Consider the following 19524-nt stretch of genomic DNA (forward strand, 5'->3'; position numbering starts at 1 on the left):
ATATATAAATACTTCTAGTAATGTAAAACAATTAATTCCTATATGTTTTGTTTAAAACGATTATCAAAACCTTGTTGTGAAGTATGTTGTACCATAGTGTATAAAAGTTATGGGTTAAGGCAGGATAAGAAATACCATAAGCCCTCGCTTCCAGGGCCAAACGTGACGTACTGGCTGGGGTACAGGGTTGTGAAGATGAAGATCCTTGGCTGGCGTCAGTTTAGTGGGTGAGGTGTAAAAGTGATGAAGAAATTCTTCTATTTAGTTAGTCAAAAGAAACCCAAAAGTTGGCAATGGTTGCTTTTGCTAACTACCGTTCTTCTAGTTTATTACTTTAACCCTTTAACTGCGGATGACGTCACATCATGCTGGGATAAACGACTGAAATTGACGTCATATGATGCAAGCATTTTGCACGTAACATTCCAAATAGCCCATGGTAAAATATTCACGAACCTTTGAGCATCAGGTGGAAGGAATGTTCACGTGAGCCGCAAACGAAGGGGTAGAATTAGCGACAACCAGAAAAAATATCTCCACTCATTCGCCGGAACTTCCTCTCATCGATGATTAGGCAGCTTAAAGAGAGTACTTTCAACACTAAACATCAATTTTGTTCCTTTAAAGTGCGCTTGCTTTATCTTAAGGTATAGTAAGAACACATACAAAATATGTTTAAGGGTTGTCTGATATACATTTTATTTCAAATCGATTTCATTAAACAACATCATTCAATATCAAATACTTGGTGAAGCAGCCACCATATGAAGAAAGAAAGAGTCACAATGAAAACTTCGTAAAACAGCCACCATCTGAAGAAATCAAAGAATCAATTTAAAAACTTCGTAAAGCAGCCAGCATCTGAAGAAAACAGAGTGAATATAAAAACTTTGTAAAGCAGCCAGCATCTGAAGAAAACAGAGTGAATATAAAAACTTCGTAAAGCAGCCAGCATCTGAAGAAAACAGAGTGAATATGAAAACTTCGTAAAGCAGCCAGCATCTGAAGAAAACAGAGTGAATATAAAAACTTCGTAAAGCAGCCAGCATCTGAAGAAAACAGAGTGAATATAAAAACTTCGTAAAGCAGCCAGCATCTGAAGAAAACAGAGTGAATATAAAACTTCGTAAAGCAGCCAGCATCTGAAGAAAACAGAGTGAATATAAAACTTCGTAAAGCAGCCAGCATCTGAAGAAAACAGAGTGAATATAAAAACTTCACGTGAAGCAGCCAGCATCTGAAGAAAACAAAGTGAATATAAAAACTTCGTGAAGCACCCAGCATCTGAAGAAAACAGAGTGAATATAAAACTTTCGTGAAACAGACACCATCTGAAGAAAGAAAGAGTCAATATAAAAACTTCGTGTAACACCCACAATTTCAAAAAAAAGAATCAATATAAAAACTTCGTGAAACAGACACCGTCTGTAGAAAAAGAATGAGTCAATGTAAAATCTTCGTGAAACAAACACCATCTGAAGAAAGACAGAGTAAACATAGAAATTTGGGAAACAGACACCATCTGAAGAAAACAAAAAGTCAATATAAAGATTTCGTCAAAAAGCCACAATTTGTAAAAAAGAAATAATCAATTTAAAATCTTTGTGAAACAGACACTGACTGTAGAAAACAAAGAGCCAATGTAAAATCTTCATGAAACAAACACCATCCAAAGTAAAGAAAGATTCGATATAAATACTTCGTGAAACAGCCACCATCTGAAGAAAGAAAGAGCCAAAATAAAATCTTCGTCAAACAGCCACCATCTCAAGAATTGAAAAAGTCAATATAAAACTTTCGTGAAACAGACACAATCAGAAAAAAGAAAGAGTTAATATAAAAACATCGTGAAGCAGCCAGCATCTGAAAAAAGCAAAGACTCAGTGTAAAAACGTCGTGAAACAGACCCCATCCAAAGAATAAAAGAGTCAATATATATACTTCGTGAAACAAACACCGTCTGTAGAAAACAGAGTCAATATAAAAACTTTGTGAAACAGCAACCATATGAAGAAAGAAAGAGTCAATATATAAACTTCGTTAAACAGCCACCATCTCAAGAATTGAAAAAGGAGGTATAAAAACTTTCTGAACAAGCCACCATCTGAAGAAAGAAAGAGTCAAAATAAAAACTTCGTCAAACAGCCACCATCTCAAGAATTGAAAAAGTCGATATAAAAACTTTCTGAAAAAGCCACCATCTGAAGAAAGAAAGAGTCAATATAAATACTTCGTTAATCAGACACCGTCTGAAGAAAACAAAGAGTCAATGTAAAAACTTCGTGAAAGAAACACCATCCGAAGAAAACAGAGTCAATGTAAAAACTTCGTGAAACAAACACCATAAAAAAAGAGTCAGTATAAAAACTTTGTGAAACAGCCACCAACTGAAGAAAAAAAGAGTCAATATAAAAACTTCGTGATACAGCCACCATCTCAAGAAAGAAAAAGCCAACATAAAACTTTGTGAAATAGTCACCTACTAAAAAAAACAGATTAAAATAAAAAAAATTCGTAAAGCAGCCACCATCTAATGGAGACAGAGTCAATATAAAACTTCGTGAAAGAGCCACCATCTAAAAAAAAATAGAGTCAATAAAAAATTTCGTCCAACAGCCACCATCAAAAGAATTCAAAAATTTGATATAAAAACTTTCTGAAGAAGCCACAATCTGAAGAAAACAAAGAGTGAATACAAAAACTTCGTGAAGCAGCCACCATCTAAAGAAAACAGAGTCAATATAAATACTTCGTCAAACAGCCAACAAATGAAATATTCAAAGAGTCGATATGAAATCTTTCTGAAGCAGCCACCATTTGAAGAAAATAACGAGTGAATACAAAACGTCGTGAAGCAGCCATCATCTGCAGAAAGAAAGAAGTCAATATAAAATTTGGTGAAAGAGACACCATCTGAAAAAAACAATAGAAACAATATAAAAAATTTCGTAAAGCAGCCACCATCTGAAGAAAACAGAGTCAATGTAAAACTTTCGTGAAACAGACACAATCAGAAAAAAAAAGAGTTAATATAAAAACATTGTGAAGCAACCAGCATCTGAAAAAAACAAAGACTCAGTGTAAAAACGTCGTGAAACAGAACCCAACCAAAGAAAGAAAGACTCAAAATAAAAACTTCGTCAAACATCCACCATCTGAAGAATTGAAAAAGTCAATATAAAATTTTATGAAGAAAACAAAGAGTGAATACAAAAACTTCGTAAGGCAGCCACCATCTGTAAAAAAGAAAGAGTCAATATAAAACTTCGTGAAACAGAAACCATCTAAAAGAAAATAACGAGTCAATATAAAAACTTCGTTAAACAGCCAACATCTGAAGAATTCAAAGAATCGATATGAAAACTTTCTGGAGCAGCCATCATCTGAAAAAACAAAGAGTCAATAAAAAACTACGTGAGAAAGCCATCATATCAAGAAAATAAAAAATCAATAGAAAAACTTCGTGAAGCAGGAACCATCTGAAAAAAGAAAAAGTCAATATAAAAACGTCGTAGAACAGACACCGTCTGAAGAAAATAAAGAGTCAATGTGAAAACTTTGTGGAAAGGCCAGCATTTGAAAAAAAACAGATTCAATATAATAATATCGTGATACAGCTACCGTCTGAAGAAAACAAACGTCAATATAAAACTTCGTAATAGAAACACCATCCGAAGAAAACAGAGTCAATGTAAAAACTTGGTGAAACAAACACCATAAAAGAAAGAAAGAGTCAATATAAAAACTTTGTGAAACGGTAACCATCTGAAGAAAAAAGGAGTCAATATAAAAACTTCGTGAAACAGCCACCATCTGAAAAAAGAAAAAGTCAACATAAAACTTCGTGAAACAGTCACCTACTTAAAAAAAACAGATTCAAAATAAAAATTTCATGAACCAGCCGCCATCTAATGAAGTCAGAGTCAATATAAAAACTTAGTGAAAAAGCAACCATCTGAAGAATTCAAAAGTCGACATAAAACTTTCTACAGAAGGCACCATCTTAAAAAACAGACATCATACGAAGAAAAGAAAAAAGACAATACAAAACTCCGTGAAACAGGCAATATCTGAAAAAAAGAAAGAGTGAATACAAAACTTCGTGAAAGAGACACCATGAAAAAAAAGAAACAATACAAACATTTCGTGAAGCAGCCACCATCAGAAGAAAGAAAGTGTCAATATAAAACGTTCGTGAAACACACACCATCAGAAAAAAACAAAAAGTCAATATAAAAAGTTCGTCAAACAGACACCATCCGAATAAAAAAAAGAATCAATATAAAAACTTCATGAAACAAACACAATATGAAGAAAACAAAGAGTCGATATAAATACTTCGTAAGGAAGACACCATCTGTAGAAAACAAAGAGTTAATAAAAAAACTTCGTCAGAAAGACACCATATGAAGAAAATCAAAAATCAATACAAAAACTTCTTAAAACAAACATCATCCGAAGAAAGAAAGAGTAAATATGAAACTTTTTTGAAACAGACACAATCCGAAGAAAGAAAGAGTCAATATAACAACTTCGTGTAACAGCCACCATCTAAAGAAAAGAAAGAATCAATTTAAAAACTTCGTAAAACAGACACCGTCTGTACAAAAACAAAGATTCAATGTAAAATCTTCGTTAAAAAAACACCATCCGAAGAAAATAAAGTTTCGATATCAATACTTCGTGAAACAGCAACCATCTGAAGAAAGAAAGAGTCAACATATAAACTTCGTCAAACAGCCACCATCTGAAAAAAACAGATCAATATAAAAATTGCGTGAAGCAGCCACAATCTGAAGTAAAGAGAGTCAATATAAAAACTTAGTGAAACAATCACCTTCTGAAGAAAATAAAGAGTCAATGTAAAAACTTCGTGAAACAGACACCATCCGAAGAAAGAAAAAGTCAATATAAAAACGTCGTGAAACAGCCACCATCTAAACAAAGAAAGAGTCGATATGAAAACTTTATGAAGCAGCCACCATCTGAAGAAAACAGAGTAAATATAAAAACTTCGTGAAGTAGCCATCATCTGAAGAAAACAAAAAAGTTAATAAAAAACTTCGTGAGAAAGACACCATATGAAGAAAATAAAAAATCAATACAAAACCTTCGTAAAAGAAACACCATCTGTAGAAAACAGAGTCAATTTAAATACCTCGTTTAAAAGATACCATCTGAAGAAATCAAAGAGTCAATATAAAAACATCCTGGAACTGACAATATCTGAAGAAAAGAAAGAATCAATATAAAAACGTCGTGAAACACAAACCATCCGAGAAAAGAAACAGTCAATATAAATCTTTCGTGAAACAGACACTATCCGAAGAATGAAAGAGTCAATATAAATACTTTGTGAAACAGACACCGTCTGAAGGAAACAAAGAGTCAATGTAAAAACTTCGTAAAACAAAGACAATAAGAAAAAATAAAGAGTCAATATAAAAACTTCGTGAAACAGCAACCATATGAAGAAAAAAGAGTCAATATAACAACTTCGTGTAACAGCCACCATCTGAAGAAAAAAAAGAATCAATTTATAAACTTCGTGAAACAGACACCGTTTGTAGAAAAACAAAGAGTCAATGAAAAATCTTGGTGAAAAAAACACCATCTGAAGAAAGAAAGAGTGAATATATAAACTTCTTCAAACAGCCACCATTATAAAATTTAAAAAGTTGATATAAAACATTCTGAAAAACCACCATCTGAAGAAAACAAAGAGTGAATACAAAACTTCGTCAAGCAACCACCATCTGCAGAATAAAAGAGTCAATATAAGAACTTCTTGGAAAACACACCATCTAAAGAAAACAAAGAGTCAATGTAAAAACGTCCTAAAGATACATCATGCAGAAGAAAACAGATTAAATTTAAAATCTTCGTAAAACAAACACCATAAAAAGAAAAAGAGTCAATATAAAAACTTCGTGTAACAGCCACTATCTCAAAAAAAGAAAGAATCCATTTCAAAACTTCGTCAAACAGACACCATCCGAATAAGTTGATATAAAAACTTAATGAAGAAGCCGCCATTTGAAGAAAACAATGTCAATATAAAAACTTCCTGAAGTAGCCACCATCTGAAGAATGAAAAAGTCAACATAAAACTTCGTGAAACAGCGATCTACTAAAAAAAACAGCTTCAAAATAAAAATTTCGTGAAAGAGCCACCATCTAATGAAGACAGAGTCAATATAAAAACTTCGTGAAAGATCCACTATCTAAAAAAAAATAGAGTCAATATAAAAATTTCGAGAAAAGCACATCCTCTGAAGAAAGAAGAAGTTAATATAAAACTTTCGTGAAAGAGACACCATCCGAATAAAGAAAGAGTCAATAAAAAAATTTTATAAAACAGCAACCTTCTGAAAAAAGAAAGAAACAATATAAAAATTTCGTGAAACAGACACCGTCTGAAGAAAACTAAGAATCAATACAAAAATTAAGTGCAGCAGCCACCATCTGAAGAATACAGAGGCAGCATAAAAATTTCGTGAAGCAGCCACTATCTCATAAAAACAGTCAATATAAAAACTTCGTGAAAAAGACACCATCTAAAAAAAATAAGGAGTCAATGTAAAAACTTCGTGAAAGAAACACCATCCGAAGAAAACATAGTCAATGTAAAAACCTCGTGAAACAAAGACCAAAAGGAAAAGAAAGAGTCAAAATAAGAACTTTGTGAAACAGCAACCATTTGAAGAAAAAAGAGTCAATGTAAAACTTCGTGAAACAGCCACGATCTGAAGAAAGAAAGTGTCAATATAAAAAATTCGTGAAACAGCCACAATTTCATGAAAACAAAGTGTCAATATAAAAATTTCGTGAAGTAGACACCATCTGAAGAATACAGAGACAATATAAAAATTTCGTTAAGCAGGCACAATCTAAAGAAAACAGAGTGAATATAAAAATTTCGTGAAACAAACACAATCTGAAGAAAGAAAAGTCAATATATAAACTTCGTCAAACAGCCTCCATCTGAAGAATTCAAAAGTTGATATAAAACATTCTGAAGAAGACACCATCTGAAGAAAACAAAGAAAGAATACAAAACTTCGTGAAGAACCACCATCTGCAGAAAGAAAGAGTCAATATAAAACTTTCGTGAAACAAACATCATCCGAAGAAAGAAAGAGTCAATATAAAACTTTTTTGAAACAGACACCATCCGAAGAAAGAAAGAGTCAATATAACAACTTCTTGTAACAGCCACCATCTGAAGAAAAATAAGAATCAATTTATAAAGTTCGTGAAACAGACACCGTTTGTAGAAAAAATCTATGTAAAATCTTCGTGAAACAAACACCATCTGAGAAAGAAAAGAGTGAATATATAAAATTCATCAAACAGACACCATTATAAAATTTAAAAGTTGATATAAAAAAACATTCTGAAAAAAGCCACCATCTGAAGAAAACAAAAAGTGAATACAAAAACTTCGTGAAACAGCCACCATATGCAGAAAGAAAGAGTCAATATAAAATCTTCGTGGAAAACACACCATCTAAAGAAAACAAAGAGTCAATGTAAAAACGTCCTAGAAGATACATCATGCGAGGAAAACAGATTAAATGTAAAATCTTCGTGAAACAAACACCATAAAAAAAAGAAAGAGTCAATATAAAACTTCGTGTAACAGCCACTATCTGAAAAAAAAAGAAAGAATCAATTTCAAAACTTCGTCAAAGAGACACCATCCGAATAAAAAAAAGAGTCAATAGAAAAACTTTTTGAAACAACCACCATCTCAAAAAAGAAAGACACTGTATAAAAACTTCGTAAAACAGACACCATCCGAATAAAGAAAGAGTCAATATAAAAACTTTTTCAAACAGCCACCATCCGAAGAAAGAAAAAGTCAATATTAAAACTTCGTGAAGCAACCACCATCTGCAGAAAAAAAGAGTCAATATAAAAACTTCGTTGCAAACACACCATCTAAAGAAAACAAAGAGTCAATGTAAAAATTTCGTGTAGCAACCACCATCTGAAGAATACAGAGTCAACATAAAAAATTCGGGAAGCAGCCGCCATCTCAAAAAAAAAAGAGTCAATATAAAAATTTCGTGAAAAAGCCACCATCCGAGAAAATTAAGAGTCAATATAAAAACTTCGTCGAAAACACACCATTTAAAAAAAAAAGAGTCAATGTAAAATCTTCGTGAAACAAACACCATAAAAAAAAAAAGAAAGAGTCAATATAAAACTTTGTGTAACAGCCACCATCTGAAAAAAAAAAGAATCAATTTCAAAACTTCGTCAAAGAGACACCATCCGAATAAAAAAAAGAGTCAATAGAAAACTTTTGAAACAACCACCATCTCAAAAAAAGAAAGACACTGTATAAAACTTCGTAAAAAACACCATCCGAATAAAGAAAGAGTCAATATAAAACTTTTCAAACAGCCACCATCCGAAGAAAGAAAAAGTCAATATTAAAACTTCGTGAAGCAACCACCATCTGCAGAAAAAAAGAGTCACTATAAAAACTTCGTTGCAAACACACCATCTAAAGAAAACAAAGAGTCAATGTAAAAATTTCGTGTAGCAACCACCATCTGAAGAATACAGAGTCAACATAAAAAATTCGTGAAGCAGCCGCCATCTCAAAAAAAAACAGTCAATATAAAAATTTCATGAAAAAGCCACCATCCGAGAAAATTAAGAGTCAATATAAAAACTTCGTCGAAAACACACCATCTAAAAAAAACAAAGAGTCAATGTAAAAACATCCACCATCTGAAGAAAATCGAGTCAATATAAATCTTCGTGAACAGCTACCACCTGAAGAAAGAAAGTGTTAATAAAAAATTGTTGAAACAGCCACAATTTCAAAAAAACAAAGAGTCAATAGAAACATTTCATGAAGCAGCCACCATCTGAAGAATACAGAGTCAACATAAAAACTTCGTGAAACAGCAACCATATGAAGAAAAAAAGAGTCAATATAAATCTTCGTGAAGCAGCCACCATCTGAAGAAAACAGAGTCAATATAAAACTTCCGTGATACAGACACCATCCGAAGAAAAAAAGAGTCAATATAAAAACTTCTTTAAAAAGCAAACATCTGAAGAATTGAAAGAGTCGATATGAAAACTTCCTGAAGCAGCCACCATCTGATGAAAACAGAGTCAGTATAAAAACTTCGTGAACCAGCCATCATCTGAAGAATGAAAAAGTCAACATAAAACTTTGTGAAACAGTAACCTACTAAAAAGAAACAGATTTAAAATAAAAATTTCGTGAAGCAGCCACCATCTAATGAAGACAGAGTCAATATAAAAACTTCGTAAAAGAGCCACCATCTAAAAAACAGTCAATATAAAAATTTCGAGAAAGAGCCACTCTCTGAAGAAAGAAGAAGTCAATGTAAAAACTTCGTGAAAGAGCCACCATCTGAAGAAAGAAGAATATAAATCTTTCGTGAAAGAGAAACAATCCGAGGTAAGAAAGACTCAATATAAAAACTTCGTGTAACAGTCACCATCTGAAAAAAAGAAAGAATGAATTTAAAAACTTTGTGAAACATACACCATCCGAATAAAAAAAGAGTCAATAAAAACTTCGTGAAACAAACACCATCCGAAGAAAGAAAAAGTCAATATATAAACTTCGTGGAAAACACACCACCTAAAGAAAACAAAGAGTCAATGTAAAAACTTCGTAAAAGAAACACCATCCGAAGAAAGAAAAAGTCAATATAAAAACTTCGTGGAAAACACACCATCTAAAGAAAACAAAGAGTCAATGTAAAAACGTCCTAAAAGATACATCATGCGAAGAAAACAGATTAAATGTAAAATCTTCGTGAAACAAAGACCATAAAAAAATAAAGAGTCAATATAAAAACTTCGTGTAACAGCCACCATCTGAAAAAAAGAAAGAATCAATTTCAAAACTTCGTCAAACAGACACCATCCGAATAAAAAAAGAGACAATAGAAAAACTTTTTGAAACAACCACCATCTGAAAAAAGAAAGACACAATATAAAAACTTCATAAAACAGACACCATTCGAATAAAGAAAGAGTCAATATAACAACTTTTTTGAAACAGTCACCATCAGAAGAAAGAAAAAGTCAATATAAATACTTCGTGGAAAAGACACCATCCAAAGAAAACAAGGAGTAAATGTAAAACTTCGTGAATAAAACACCATCCGAAGAAAACATAGTCAATGTAAAAACTTCGTGAAACAAAGACCATAAGAAAAAAGAAAGAGTAAAAATAAACACTATGTGAAACAACAACCATATGAAGAATACAGAGACAATATAAAAAATTCGTGAAACAGCCACAATTTCATGAAAACAAAGAGTCAATATAAAAATTTCGTGAAGTAGCCACCATCTGAAGAATACAGAGACAATATAAAAATTTCGTGAAAGAGCCACTTTCTGAAAATAGAAAGAGTCGATATAAAACTTTCGTGAAACAGACATCATCCGAAGAAAGAAAGAGTCAATATAAAACTTTTTTGAAACAAACAACATCCGAAGAAAGAAAGAGTCAATATAACAACTTCGTGTTACAGCCACCATCTGAAGAAAAAAATGAATCAATTTATAAACTTCGTGAAACAGACACCGTCTGTAGAAAAACAAAAAGTCAATGTAAAATCCTTGTGAAACAAACACCATCTGAAGAAAGAAAGAGTGAATATATAAACTTCATCAACAGCCACCATCTTAAAATTTCAAAAAATTGATATAAAAACTTTCTGAAAAACCCGCCATCTGAAGAAAACAATGTCAATATAAAAACTTCGTGAAGTAGCCACCATCTGAAGAATGAAAAAGTCAACATAAAACTTCGCGAAACAGCGATCTACTAAGAAAAACAGATTCAAGATAAAAATTTCGTGAAAGAGCCACCATCTGAAGAAAACAATGTCAATATAAAAACTTCGTGAAGCAGCCACCATCTGAAGAATGAAAAAAGTCAACATAAAATTTCGTGAAACAGCGATCTACTAAGAAAAACAGATTCAAGATAAAAATTTCGTGAAAGAGCCACCATCTAATGAAGACAGAGTCAATATAAAAATTTTGAGAAAGACACATCCTCTGAAGAAAGAAGAAGTTAATATAAAACTTTAGTGAAAGAGACACCATCCGAATAAAGAAAGAGTCAATATAAAACCTTTTTAAAACGTTTTTAAAACTTTCTGATAAAAGAAAGAAACAATATAAAAATTTCGTGAAACAGACACCGTCTGAAGAAAACAAAGAATCAATACAAAAATTTCGTGAAGCAGCCACTATCTCAAAAAAACAGTCAATGTAAAAACTTCGTGAAAAAGACACCATCCGAAAAATTAGAGAGCCAATATAAATACTTCGTGAAAGAGACACCATCCAAAGAAAGAAAAAGTCAATATAAAAACTTCGTGAAAAAGACACCATCTAAAGAAAATAAGGAGTCAATGTAAAAACTTCGTGAAAGAAACACCATCCGAAGAAAACATAGTCAATGTAAAAACTTCGTGAAACAAAGACCAAAAGAAAAAAGAAAGAGTCAAAATAAGAACTTTGTGAAACAGCAACCATTTGAAGAAAAAAAAGAGTCAATGTAAAACTTCGTGAAACAGCCACGATCTGAAGAAAGAAAGTGTCAATATAAAAAATTCGTGAAACAGCCACAATTTCATGAAAACAAAGTATCAATATAAAAATTTCGTGAAGCAGGCACAATCTAAAGAAAACAGAGTGAATATAAAAATTTCGTGAAACAAACACAATCTGAAGAAAGAAAAAGTCAATATATAAACTTCGTCAAACAGCCTCCATCTGAAGAATTCAAAAAGTTGATATAAAAACATTCTGAAGAAGACACCATCTGAAGAAAACAAAGAAAGAATACAAAAACTTCGTGAAGAACCACCATCTGCAGAAAGAAAGAGTCAATATGAAAACTTTCGTGAAACAAACATCATCCGAAGAAAGAAAGAGTCAATATAAAACTTTTTTGAAACAGACACCATCCGAAGAAAGAAAGAGTCAATATAACAACTTCTTGTAACAGCCACCATCTGAAGAAAAATAAGAATCAATTTATAAAGTTCGTGAAACAGACACCGTTTGTAGAAAAATCTATGTAAAATCTTCGTGAAACAAACACCATCTGAGAGAGAAAGAGTGAATATATAAAATTCATCAAACAGACACCATTATAAAATTTAAAAAAGTTGATATAAAAACATTCTGAAAAAGCCAGCATCTGAAGAAAACAAAAAGTGAATACAAAAACTTCGTGAAACAGCCACCATATGCAGAAAGAAAGAGTCAATATAAAATCTTCGTGGAAAACACACCATCTAAAGAAAACAAAGAGTCAATGTAAAAACGTCCTAGAAGATACATCATGCGAGAAAAACAGATTAAATGTAAAATCTTCGTGAAACAAACACCATAAAAAAAGAAAGAGTCAATATAAAAACTTCGTGTAACAGCCACTATCTGAAAAAAAAGAAAGAATCAATTTCAAAACTTCGTCAAAGAGACACCATCCGAATAAAAAAAAGAGTCAATAGAAAAACTTTTGAAACAACCACCATCTCAAAAAAAGAAAGACACTGTATAAAACTTCGTAAAACAGACACCATCCGAATAAAGAAAGAGTCAATATAAAAACTTTTTCAAACAGCCACCATCCGAAGAAAGAGAAAGTCAATATTAAAACTTCGTGAAGCAACCACCATCTGCAGAAAAAAAAGAGTCAATATAAAAACTTCGTTGCAAACACACCATCTAAAGAAAACAAAGAGTCAATGTAAAAATTTCGTGTAGCAACCACCATCTGAAGAATACAGAGTCAACATAAAAAATTGGTGAAGCAGCCGCCATCTCAAAAAAAAAAGAGTCAATATAAAAATTTCGTGAAAAAGCCACCATCCGAGAAAATTAAGAGTCAATACAAAAACTTCGTGGAAAACACACCATCTAAAAAAAACAAAGAGTCAATGTAACAACTTCTTGTAACAGCCACCATCTGAAGAAAAAAAAGAATCAATTTATAAACTTCGTGAAACAGACACCGCCTGTAGAAAAACAAATAGTGATTGTAAAATCTTCGTGAAACAAACACCATCTGAAGAAAGAAAAAGTTTATATATAAACTTTGCCAAATAGCCTTTATCTGAAGAATTCAAAAGTTGATACAAAACTTTCTGAAGAAGCCACCACCTGAAGAAAACAATGTCAATATAAAACTTCGTGAAGCAACCACCATCTGCAGAAAGAAAGAGTCAATATAAAATCTTCGTGGAAAACACACCATCTAAAGAAAACAAAGAGTCAATGTAAAAACTTCGTGAAAGAAACACCATCCGAAGAAAACATAGTCAATGTAAAAACTTCGTCAAACAAAGACCATAAGAAAAAAGTAAGAGTCAAAATAAAAATTTGTGAAACAGCAACCATATGAAGAAAAAAGAGTCAATATCAAACTTTCGTGAAACAGACATCATCCGAAGATAGAAAGAGTCAATATAAAACTTTTTGAAACAGACAACATCCGAAGAAAGAGAGAGTCAATATAACAACTTCGTGTAACAGCCACCATCTGTAGAAAAACAAAGAGTCAATGTAAAATCTTCGTGAAACAAACACCATCTGAAGAAAGAAAGAGTGAATATATAAACTTCATTAACAGCCACCATCTTAAAATTTCAAAAAGTTGATATAAAAACTTTCTGAAGAAGCCGCCATCTGAAGAAATCAATGTCAATATAAAAACTTCGTGAAACAGTGATCTACTAAAAAAGATTCAAAATAAAAATTTCGTGAAAGATCCACCATCTAATAAAGAAAGAGGCAATATAAAAACTTTTTAAAACAGCAACCATCTGAAAAAAAAAAGAAAAAAATTTCGTGAAACAGATACCGTGTGAAGAAAACACAAAATCAATACAAAAATTTCGTTAAGCATCCACCATCTCAAAAAACAGAGTCAATATAAAAATTTTGTGAAAGAGACACCATCCGAAGAAAGAATAAGTCAATATAAAAACTTCGTAAAAAAGACACCACCTAAAGAAAACAAAAAGTCAATGTAAAAACTTCGTGAAAGAAACACCATCCGAAGAAAACATAGTCAATGTAAAAACTTCGTCAAACAAAGACCATAAGAAAAAAGAAAGAGTCAAAATAAAAACTTTGTGAAACAGCAACCATATGAAGAAAAAAGAGTCAATATAAATCTTCGTGAAACAGCCACCATCTGAAAAAATAAAGTTTAAATATAAAAAATTCGTGAAACAGCCGAAATTTCTAAAAAACAAAGTGTCAATATAAAAATTTTGTGAAGTAGCCACCATCTTATAAATACAAAGTCAATATAAATATTTACTGAAGCAGCCAAAATCTAAAGAAAACAGAGTCAATATAAAAATTTCCTGAAGTAGCCACCATCTCAAGAATGAAAACGTCAACATAAAACTTCGTGAAACAGCGATCTACTAAAAAAAACAGCTTCAAAATAAAAATTTCGTGAAAGAGCCACCATCTAATGAAGACAGAATCAATATAAAAACGTCGTGAAACACAAACCATCCGAGAAAAGAAACAGTCAATATAAATCTTTCGTGAAACAGACACTATCCGAAGAATGAAAGAGTCAATATAAATACTTTGTGAAACAGACACCGTCTGAAGGAAACAAAGAGTCAATATAAAAACTTCGTGGAAAACGCACCATCCGAAAAAAACAGTCAATGTAAAAACTTCGTAAAACAAAGACAATAAGAAAAAATAAAGAGTCAATATAAAAACTTCGTGAAACAGCAACCATATGAAGAAAAAAGAGTCAATATAACAACTTCGTGTAACAGCCACCATCTGAAGAAAAAAAAGAATCAATTTATAAACTTCGTGAAACAGACACCGTTTGTAGAAAAACAAAGAGTCAATGAAAAATCTTGGTGAAAAAAACACCATCTGAAGAAAGAAAGAGTGAATATATAAACTTCTTCAAACAGCCACCATTATAAAATTTAAAAAAGTTGATATAAAACATTCTGAAAAAGCCACCATCTGAAGAAAACAAAGAGTGAATACAAAAACTTCGTCAAGCAACCACCATCTGCAGAATAAAAAGAGTCAATATAAGAACTTCTTGGAAAACACACCATCTAAAGAAAACAAAGAGCCAATGTAAAAACGTCCTAGAAGATACATCATGCGAGAAAAACAGATTAAATGTAAAATCTTCGTGAAACAAACACCATAAAAAAAGAAAGAGTCAATATAAAAACTTCGTGTAACAGCCACTATCTGAAAAAAAGAAAGAATCAATTTCAAAACTTCGTCAAAGAGACACCATCCAAATAAAAAAAAGAGTCAATAGAAAACCTTTTTGAAACAACCACCATCTCAAAAAAGAAAGACACTGTATAAAAACTTCGTAAAACAGACACCATCCGAATAAAGAAAGAGTCAATATAAAAACTTTTTCAAACAGCCACCATCCGAAGAAAGAGAAAGTCAATATTAAAACTTCGTGAAGCAACCACCATCTGCAGAAAAAAAGAGTCAATATAAAAACTTCGTTGCAAACACACCATCTAAAGAAAACAAAGAGTCAATGTAAAAATTTCGTGTAGCAACCACCATCTGAAGAATACAGAGTCAACATAAAAAATTGGTGAAGCAGCCGCCATCTCAAAAAAAAAACAGTCAATATAAAAATTTCGTGAAAAAGCCACCATCCGAGAAAATTAAGAGTCAATACAAAACTACGTGGAAAACACACCATCTAAAAAAAACAAAGAGTCAATGTAACAACTTCTTGTAACAGCCACCATCTGAAGAAAAAAAAGAATCAATTTATAAACTTCGTGAAACAGACACCGCCTGTAGAAAAACAAATAGTGATTGTAAAATCTTCGTGAAACAAACACCATCTGAAGAAAGAAAAAGTTTATATATAAACTTTGTCAAATAGCCTTTATCTGGAGAATTCAAAAAGTTGATACAAAAACTTTCTGAAGAAGCCACCACCTGAAGAAAACAATGTCAATATAAAAACTTCGTGAAGCAACCACCATCTGCAGAAAGAAAGAGTCAATATAAAATCTTCGTGGAAAACACACCATCTAAAGAAAACAAAGAGTCAATGTAAAAACAGCCACCATCTGAAGAAAATCGAGTCAATATAAATCTTCGTGAACAGCTACCACCTGAAGAAAGAAAGTGTTAATAAAAAAATTGTTGAAACAGCCACAATTTCAAAAAAACAAAGAGTCAATAGAAACATTTCATGAAGCAGCCACCATCTCAAGAATACAGAGTCAACATAAAAACTTCGTGAAACAGCAACCATATGAAGAAAAAAAGAGTCAATATAAATCTTCGTGAAGCAGCCACCATCTGAAGAAAACAGAGTCAATATAAAACTTCCGTGATACAGACACCATCCGAAGAAAAAAAGAGTCAATATAAAAACTTCTTTAAAAAGCAAACATCTGAAGAATTGAAAGAGTCGATATGAAAACTTCCTGAAGCAGCCACCATCTGATGAAAACAGAGTCAGTATAAAAACTTCGTGAACCAGCCATCATCTGAAGAGAATAAAGAGTCAATATAAAATCTTCGTGAAGCAGCCATCATCTGAAGAATGAAAAAGTCAACATAAAACTTTGTGAAACAGTAACCTACTAAAAAGAAACAGATTTAAAATAAAAATTTCGTGAAGCAGCCACCATTTAATGAAGACAGAGTCAATATAAAAACTTCGTAAAAGAGCCACCATCTAAAAAACAGTCAATATAAAAATTTCAAGAAAGAGCCACTCTCTGAAGAAAGAAGAAGTCAATGTAAAAACTTCGTGAAAGAGCCACCCTCTGAAGAAAGAAGAATATAAATCTTTCGTGAAAGAGAAACAATCCGAGGTAAGAAAGACTCAATATAAAAACTTCGTGTAACAGTCACCATCTGAAAAAAAGAAAGAATGAATTTAAAAACTTTGTGAAACATACACCATCCGAATAAAAAAAGAGTCAATAAAAACTTCGTGAAACAAACACCATCCGAAGAAAGAAAAAGTCAATATATAAACTTCGTGGAAAACACACCACCTAAAGAAAACAAAGAGTCAATGTAAAAACTTCGTAAAAGAAACACCATCCGAAGAAAGAAAAAGTCAATATAAAAACTTCGTGGAAAACACACCATCTAAAGAAAACAAAGAGTCAATGTAAAAACGTCCTAAAAGATACATCATGCGAAGAAAACAGATTAAATGTAAAATCTTCGTGAAACAAAGACCATAAAAAAATAAAGAGTCAATATAAAAACTTCGTGTAACAGCCACCATCTGAAAAAAAGAAAGAATCAATTTCAAAACTTCGTCAAACAGACACCATCCGAATAAAAAAAGAGACAATAGAAAAACTTTTTGAAACAACCACCATCTGAAAAAAGAAAGACACAATATAAAAACTTCGCAAAACAGACACCATTCGAATAAAGAAAGAGTCAATATAACAACTTTTTGAAACAATCACCATCAGAAGAAAGAAAAAGTCAATATAAATACTTCGTGGAAAAGACACCATCCAAAGAAAACAAGGAGTCAATGTAAAACTTCGTGAATAAAAGACCATCCGAAGAAAACATAGTCAATGTAAAAACTTCGTGAAACAAAGACCATAAGAAAAAAGAAAGAGTAAAAATAAACACTATGTGAAACAACAACCATATGAAGAATACAGAGACAATATAAAAATTCGTGAAACAGCCACAATTTCATGAAAACAAAGAGTCAATATAAAAATTTCGTGAAGTAGCCACCATCTGAAGAATACAGAGAGAATATAAAAATTTCGTGAAAGAGCCACTTTCTGAAAATAGAAAGAGTCGATATAAAACTTTCGTGAAACAGACATCATCCGAAGAAAGAAAGAGTCAATATAAAACTTTTGAAACAAACAACATCCGAAGAAAAAAAAGAGTCAATATAACAACTTCGTGTTACAGCCACCATCTGAAGAAAAAAATGAATCAATTTATAAACTTCGTGAAACAGACACCGTCTGTAGAAAAACAAAAAGTCAATGTAAAATCCTCGTGAAACAAACACCATCTGAAGAAAGAAAGAGTGAATATATAAACTTCATCAACAGCCACCATCTTAAAATTTCAAAAGTTGATATAAAACTTTCTGAAAAAGCCGCCATCTGAAAAAAACAATGTCAATATAAAAACTTCGTGAAGTAGCCACCATCTGAAGAATGAAAAAGTCAACATAAAACTTCGCGAAACAGCGATCTACTAAGAAAAACAGATTCAAGATAAAAATTTCGTGAAAGAGCCACCATCTGAAGAAAACAATGTCAATATAAAAACTTCGTGAAGCAGCCACCATCTGAAGAATGAAAAAGTCAACATAAAACTTCGTGAAACAGCGATCTACTAAGAAAAACAGATTCAAGATAAAAATTTCGTGAAAGAGCCACCATCTGAAGAAAACAATGTCAATATAAAACTTCGTGAAGCAGCCACCATCTGAAGAATGAAAAGTCAACATAAAACTTCGTGAAACAGCGAGCTATTAAGAAAAAAAACAGATTCAAGATAAAAATTTCGTGAAAGAGCCACCATCTGAAGAAAACAATGTCAATATAAAACTTCGTGAAGCAGCCACCATCTGAAGAATGAAAAATTCAACATAAAACTTCGTGAAACAGCGATCTACTAAGAAAAACAGATTCAAGATAAAAATTTCGTGAAAGAGCCACCATCTGTAGAAAGAAAAAGTCAATATATAAACTTCGTCAAACAGCCTCCATCTGAAGAATTCAAAAAGTTGATATAAAAACATTCTGAAGAAGCCATCATCTGAAGAAAACAAAGAGTGAATACAAAAACTTCGTGAAGCAACCACCATCTACAGAAAAACGAGTCTATATAAATCTTCGTGAAACAGCCACCATCTGAAGAAAAAAAGTGTCAATATAAAATATTGGTGAAACAGCAACAATTTCAAGAAAACAAAGAATCAATATAAATATTTCGTGAAGAAGCCACCGTCTGAAGAATACAGAGTCAATATAAAAACTTTATGAAACAGACACCGTCTGAAGAAAACAAAGAATCAATACAAAAATTTCGTGAAGCAGCTACTATCTGAAGTATAAAGAGTCAACATAAAAATTTCGTGAAGCAGACACCGTCTCAAGAAAAAAGAGTCAATGCAAAAACTTCGTGAAAGAAACATCATCCGAAGAAAACATAGTCAATGTAAAAACTTCGTGAAACAAAGACCATAAGAAAAAAGAAAGAGTCAACATAAAAATTTGTGAAACAGCAACCATATGAAGAAAAAAGAGTCAATATCAAACTTTCGTGAAACAGACATCATCCGAAGATAGAAAGAGTCAATATAAAACTTTTTGAAACAGACAACATCCGAAGAATAAGAGAGTCAATATAACAACTTCGTGTAACAGCCACCATCTGGAGAAAAAAAAGAATCAATTTATAAACTTCGTGAAACAGACACCGTCTGTAGAAAAACAA

General features: G+C 31.9%; 1 protein-coding gene across 1 annotated transcript in view; it reads right to left on the minus strand.

Annotated features, from left to right (window-relative positions):
- LOC143255060 (irregular chiasm C-roughest protein-like) overlaps positions 1 to 19524 on the minus strand; it is a 126255-nt gene that overhangs the window by 13734 nt on the left and 92997 nt on the right. The gene's annotated exons all lie outside the window — the stretch shown is intronic.

Source organism: Tachypleus tridentatus, chromosome 7, assembly GCF_004210375.1.
Source record: "Tachypleus tridentatus isolate NWPU-2018 chromosome 7, ASM421037v1, whole genome shotgun sequence".
In the NCBI taxonomy this organism is placed as follows: Eukaryota; Metazoa; Arthropoda; class Merostomata; order Xiphosura; family Limulidae; genus Tachypleus; species Tachypleus tridentatus.